Source organism: Triticum dicoccoides, chromosome 4A (genome assembly GCF_002162155.2).
Source record: "Triticum dicoccoides isolate Atlit2015 ecotype Zavitan chromosome 4A, WEW_v2.0, whole genome shotgun sequence".
Lineage (NCBI taxonomy): Eukaryota > Viridiplantae > Streptophyta > Magnoliopsida > Poales > Poaceae > Triticum > Triticum dicoccoides.
In genome coordinates, this window is record NC_041386.1 from 736,150,135 (window position 1) to 736,156,900 (window position 6,766).

Here is a 6,766-nt window from a genome sequence, read left to right on the forward strand (position 1 = left end):
CTTTTTTCTTTTAATGTTTTGAACATAAAATAATTTCATAATTTTAGTTGCATAAATTTTAAAGAATTTTCGTTTCAATAATACTAGAGGTTTATAAAATTTTATTTTGTTTTTACTTATTTATAAAAGTTTATTTTGTTTCTACTTATTTATTTTCATTTCTTTTTTCTTTTTTATTTATTTTATGAAAATTCTTTCTTTCTTGCTTTTTTTATTGTTTCTACTTATTGTTGCTATTTTTATTTATGTTATTAAAGTTTGTTTATTTTACTTTATTAAAGTTTATTTTGTTTCTACTTATGTATTTTCTTTTCTTTTTTGCTTTTTTATTTGTTTTATGAAACTTTTTTTCTGCTTTTAATGTTTACACACGAAAGCCCTCTCCCCTGGCCGGTTCATTGGTCCCGGTTCGTGCCTTGAACCGGTACTAAAGACCAACCTTTGGTCCTGGTTCAAGGTACAAACCGGGACCAATGGTGGTGGGCGAGGAGCAAGGCCCATTGGTTCCGGTTCGTCCCAGCAACCGGGACCAAAGGGGCCAGACGAACCGGGACCAATGCCCGGTAGGCCCCCTGGCCTCTCAAACCGGGACGAATCGGCCCATGGGTCCCGGTTCGTGACTGAACCGGGACTAATGGGCTTATCTGGCCCAAACGTATGCTCTGTTTTCTACTAGTGGGATACCACAATCCCTCTGACCATCCAAGCACAGGTTGGCTCGCGGATGAGGGTTTACTCCGAGTCAAGCTGCGTCAACCATCGCAGTCAATGACTGAGGTGACCTCCAGTTGTTTTTCTCCAGCCACAAAAACTAGAATTTTTTCTATGTTACTACTCTCGTGAGTACGATGTTAAATCCATTTGTTGGCTTATTTTTGCTATTACATTTGCCGTCTTCGACACGTCAATGTCCAGCAACGTCTTGAACATCCCTTTCTCTTAGAAATGTTATCTTGCAAGAGTGAATTGTGTACATACAAATTAAGACAACTTGTCATCGACAAGGAGGTTAGATGTTTGGCTCGCCGGCAAAAAAGGAAAAAGAAAAGAAAAAATAGTTTAGATGTGCGGCTAGCTTTAGCATTCTAAGGGAGCTTCTCAAGCTGGCCCACCACTTGTTTCGTCTACCTTATATGGTAATTTCTATTCCCCTCAATCTTAACCTTGTTTTTTTTTCCTGAAAACTTCAATCTATTCATCATTAATCATGAAAGTACAACGAGTACCAAAAATAATGAAGGTTACATTCAGATTCATAGACCACCTAGCGATGACTACAAGTACTGAAGCAAGCCGAATACATGTCGCTGTCATTGCACCTAGTTCAGTGGAGCCGGGCAAAGCTTATTATAGTAGACAATCAGAAAGTTGTCATGTTAAGGTTTCATAGGACCAGAAAATAAACTTAACCTTATTCTTCGACAATATGTAAATGACCCGAGAGCCACTACAAGGATTCCGGTCTATTGCAACAAAATTTATTGCTACAACTATCTTTCGTTGCAATAAAATGCTATGTTACCACAAAATTGCAGTTTGTGGTAATAGGATCTACATATTGCCACAGTTTCGTTTCATCGCGCTAGGTACTCATTTTGTTGCAATAGAAGCCATGTATTGCCACAAGCTGCATCAACGTTGCAATATGGCAGTGATATTGCGACAGTTGCGCCCTGTTGCGTGAATTGGTCATTTTGTTGCAATAAATACTAGGTATTACAACAAAGTAAATCTTTGTGGCAATATTTAGACATATATTGCAACAATTCTGATATGTGGCGCTAGCCATAGATATTGTCGCAAAATACATGGCTTCTTATTGCAACAAAACATGTATTGGTTGTAATAGGGCGGTTTTTTTGCCTCACCTTCGTTGTGTTGCAATAACTATTACATATTGCGACAACTTGTGCATCCATGGTAATACGTACAACATATTGCAACAATCCTCTAGTGTTGCGAAAAAAGGAGCAGGATATTGCAACGATATTCTCTACAATGCCCCTGATTTCATTTATTTATTATACTATTTCTCGGGATCTGACTAAAGGGGCGTACTAGTTCATAGAGGTATTAACATATTTGGTACCACAAATTGCACATAAGTTGTATTTTAGTCACATATCTTGCAAAGTGGACATCGGTGGTACCACAACTTGGAGGAACGCTCGCTTACGCGCGTGCGAAGTGTTGTACACTCACGGACGCCCTTCACTTTAGGGTTTCTTGCACCGCCAGGGTCTCCTCCACTCGCCCTACTGACCTCCTCCGGTAGCAAGGTCGTCCTCGGCACCGGAAAGACGGCAAGCTCACTGCCCTTCTCACCAAGGTGAGTCGTGAGCACTGGCCGCAAATCCTCACATTCTCTTCATTCCTAATTTTTTGTATCTTGCTTGATGTGATTGTATGTATTTATGTGATGTTAATAAAAATGTATAGCATCCAAGATTCTCTCACCCAAGGTACAACACGCTTCTCTACATAGTTTAGTTGTCTGATTTGTTATGGATTACTTCCTGCACAATGTCGTCCTGCACAATGTCGTATAGACAGGCTGGGTCGCGCTATTCGTCACTCAGGGTGTAGAATGCTTATTCCTCACCCCACCGATCGGGCGCACCATCCAGAGCCAGCCCGTGTGTGGGATTCCGGCGACGTGATTTTGGATAACCACCACTGTAAGAAAAGCTGCAACAAAGCTAAGAAAACTTCCTTCGCCCATTCTAACCAGCCAGTCACCAAAGAAAAAAAAAAGCTGCGAGCCTAAAGTAAGAAACCGTTGTGTGCGCCCATTCCAGCCAGCCCACATTATCCTTTTTTTTTTGGTAGAAGCCAGCCCACATTTTTCAACCCCGAAAGCAGAACTACTCTTGTAAATTTCTTATTACACTCTGTAACATAGATATAGGGCTGACGTCTGATGTGAGTAACATATTTAAGGCATCATAAATTGCAGCACTCTGTACAAGACATCAACCTTGTGAGACTGCAACGTAAGACTTGCCGCAACGTAAGAACTATCAGAATGACCAGATGAGACCAAAATTGTGCCACATAAATAAACATGTTTTTGTCAGAAATAATTAACGAGAGAAAATGTAATTTCAACATAAGAAAGATCAAAGGCTACAAGTTAGTATACTCCTAAAAACTGTATGCTTGCCTGCCAAAATCAGTACAATCTAGGCTTTTTCTGTACCAATATACACACCGCCTTTCACAAGACTAAACAATATCTGGATCATGTCAGCTTTTCACTCAGTGTACACCCGCGTTACCCAAACGGGACTACAGAAGTATGTCTAACAAAACGCGAGGAAGTATCAAGTCAAATACATTGGGAAGAAACAGGATGCTACTCCACTGAACTATACACATATCAGCCAGGATTCAGCCTGCATTTCGCCTAATGAGATCAGCTTGTGTATCGCCTCATGTACAGTGCAGAAGAGATTAATTTCTTACGAATTTCTATATTTGTCAGGCACAGTTGCGAACAAAGCCATACATTTCTCATTTCAGTGGTGAGTAATTTTCTTTTTGTACCTACAATGGCAGAAAGTATTCCGTAAGTATCCCAAGTATATATAACAAAATGAGTACACGAGGAGAGAAGTGTATAATCAAAGGGAGCACATAACAAATGAGAATCATCTTCTTCATGCTGTTTTCCACATATGGAGTTCATGAGCAGGAATACAAAACGGGCTGATTTTCACTGAACTTGTGTAGAATCACGTATTTTGAAATGGCAATAAGACATGGGTCACTACTTGAAACTGTAACCAATATTCTTCAGACACTATACTGAGTTCTTCAGCAACCATACGGAGTTCAAACAGACAGAATATTACCTATCTATTTCAGGGATTGCCTATTTTCTTCAGCAAACCATACAGAGTTGAAACAGTCAGAATATTACCTATCTAGTTCAGGGATTGTCTATTTTCTATCTAGTTCAATCATGCGATTTCCTTGACTGTACTGCCGACTCTTGGTAACATAAATATAACAGTAGTGATCCGTGATGAAAAACAGACGATGTCGATGATTAACCAATTAATAAACCCCTTCACAGTTCAAAGACCACGTTCCCTTAGGACCAAATAGAGAATAGGAAATTTATTACTCCCTCTGTAAACAAATATAAGAGCGTTTAGATCACTACTTTAGTTATCTAAATGCACTTATATTTCTTTACGGAGGGAGTAAAAACCAATTCCGCAGTACTAATACGTGATGGAGAACAGCTATTGTCAATGTGTCAACAATTAAATGAATTCACATGTGTTTTCACCCAGAGAATCCAAGACAGGAGCAACTAGTCAAGCAGCATGCACCAAGGGAGTAGTTAGATTAGGATTGAGAAATATTATTTACTTATCCGGGAAGCTGACCACCTTTTGATGGCTTTTCCGTTCAAATAAAGATGGCTCTTGCTAGCCACTGTGTTTTTACCCTCACGCTATATCTCAAATCTTATCATTTTCAGTGGACGTCAACTAGGCAAAAGCGATCTTTCACAGGATTATTACATACAAGTAAATTTTGATATCCTAAGCAGAGAAATACACAGGTAGGCGGTCACTTATCACAGGACAAATAAACCAAGAAAAAAGAGAGGTTCTCCTCCAGACCTCCACATCCGCCTCATCTACCTCAAGCGTAACGAGGCCTAAAATGAAACCATCTCGCCCCATACCTCCCACCTCTCACGATTACACCCTATGTAATAGAGGTCGTGGCATACCTGCATTTCCGAATTGCTCAACACAGTTGTTAATTTCCACAATAGATAGTGGAGGCTTGTCGGCATTGATTGTCGATGTCTTAGCATGACCTAAATCTCATTGAGCATCACTCTTTCTGATTTAGAAATTCAAGGAACATCTGAACAAAACAAACAAAATTGACCATTAAAAACATACAGAAGAAATACCAGATTGCATATACTGGAAGCATATGTTACAGATCACTTCCAAGACATAAAAAGACCCTTCAGTGAGTAGTAGTTGTTTCACTTGAGCACCTTGAGTAAAGCTGAAGACATCTTAAAAAGCAATTGTTCCCAAGTATTTAATTACCGATCATGACAACAATTTCTCGAATCAATTTCCACGCAATGTTCCGCATGAATCATATGTACATATGTAAAAGTTACTTGATGTCCAGTAATAGCAGATCAATCTTTCAACTACCAAATTACTAATTAAGTACCTGCTTCTTACATTTCTATCCTGCTAATTCTCACTGAAGAGCAGGACATATGACACAAGATTTTAGTAGGATTTTAGTAGGATATATAACAAACCATCTCAGCGAGATATATAACACATCAAGCAAGGGAAAATTAGTCTACTACTTCAAGATTTCAGCAGCAAATAGGTAAGCAATCAGCAGCATTTTTTCGATAAAAGGGTATGGCTCTTCACAAACACAGCAAAATCTAAATTTGCTGCACTTTGCTGCACTTGCAATGAAAAATACAGAGGGAAACAGGGGGAATAATGATACTTTTGTTGTTGTGGAGGTAGTAGGTCGCACGAGGAGGCAGGCGAGCAGGATGGCGGAAGAGCCGGAGCAGAGCCGGTTGGCGCCGGAGTTGAGATGTCGGGCGATCCAGCCACGCGCCCACGGGCAGGATCGACCAGCCGAGATCCACGGAGGAGAAGGCCGACGGGCGGAGCGGAAGGCGCCGAGGGGCGGGTGGCGGAGCAAGGTTAGAAGGTTAGAGGGAGAGGGGAGCGGCAGTGAGGCGCCGGCGTGGGCTGCTTCGTCGCGCCGCCATGATGTGGCTGCTGTGGTCGCACGGCGGCGGAAGTTGTTTTCTTTTTGGCAAGGAAAGAGGAAAAGAGGCACCAGATCGTGGGAAAGAAGGAGCGGAGGAAACAGAAAAAAAATGATCCAAGGAAAGGGGGAGGAGATCTCGCGCGGCGCAACCCACCAGACGCGCGTCTGATCCATCGCGCGGACGCGGACGCGCTCCACCAGATAGCGTGTTTTTTCTTTTATAGCCCGATAGCGTATACGTATTACTGAAATATGTCCACGCAAAAAAAAATATTACTGAAATACGTGATCGACGTGGCCCTTCTTTTTCTGTTTGAAAGAAGATAGTACTTCTATTGACCAAACTTTGATTATTTGCAACTTTTAAACCACAAATTAAAATGACCTCATTATTTTTGCATTTTTTAAATTAAACTGATATTTACATAGTAAGTTGGTTGCATATTTTTACCTACTTAAGTAGTGTAGGTAGCATATGTCGGCACGACGATCACGGCCCGAGGTCAAGTACAACCCGGGGTCCGGCACCAGCTTTTTTCCCCTGATCGTCCACGTGTCCCGCAGAGTCGCCTGGATGTCCGGTTCCTCCCATCGACACCTCCTCGCCGATATTGAGGCTCAGGGGAACTCGTCTCACAAGACTCCGGGTGCGGCTCCGTCGAAAGCTTCCAAGACCGTGCGCTTCGTTCCCGAGCTCTCCGTCCATTCACCCCGGAGCCGATGCCGCCCAACAATCGACACCTATCAACGTCTTGCGCCACCCATCACTTTTGGTAATGAGTCGGCGCGTTGGGCTATCACTTTTGTCCGCGGCGGCCCAAACGGACAGTAGCAGATGAAATGGGCCGCCGTGTTGGAGTTGCTCTTAGCAACACATATTCTCATATTTCTCTGAAATATCTTTTCCTAATTTATTTTATTATTGTAAACATTTCTTCCAAAAAAGTGTTACTTTTCCACCACCTAATTTAGGTTG

At 41.6% G+C, this 6,766-nt stretch overlaps 1 long non-coding RNA gene across 1 annotated transcript; it reads right to left on the bottom strand.

The window, feature by feature from the left end:
- Positions 1 to 3,132: 3,132 nt before the first annotated feature.
- On the bottom strand, positions 3,133 to 5,814 carry LOC119289960. Its single transcript, XR_005141667.1, has 3 exons — positions 5,515 to 5,814; positions 4,751 to 4,890; positions 3,133 to 3,546 (listed from the first exon to the last, which is right to left on the bottom strand). It is a non-coding gene; the product is annotated as an uncharacterized LOC119289960 (long non-coding RNA).
- Positions 5,815 to 6,766: the final 952 nt, after the last annotated feature.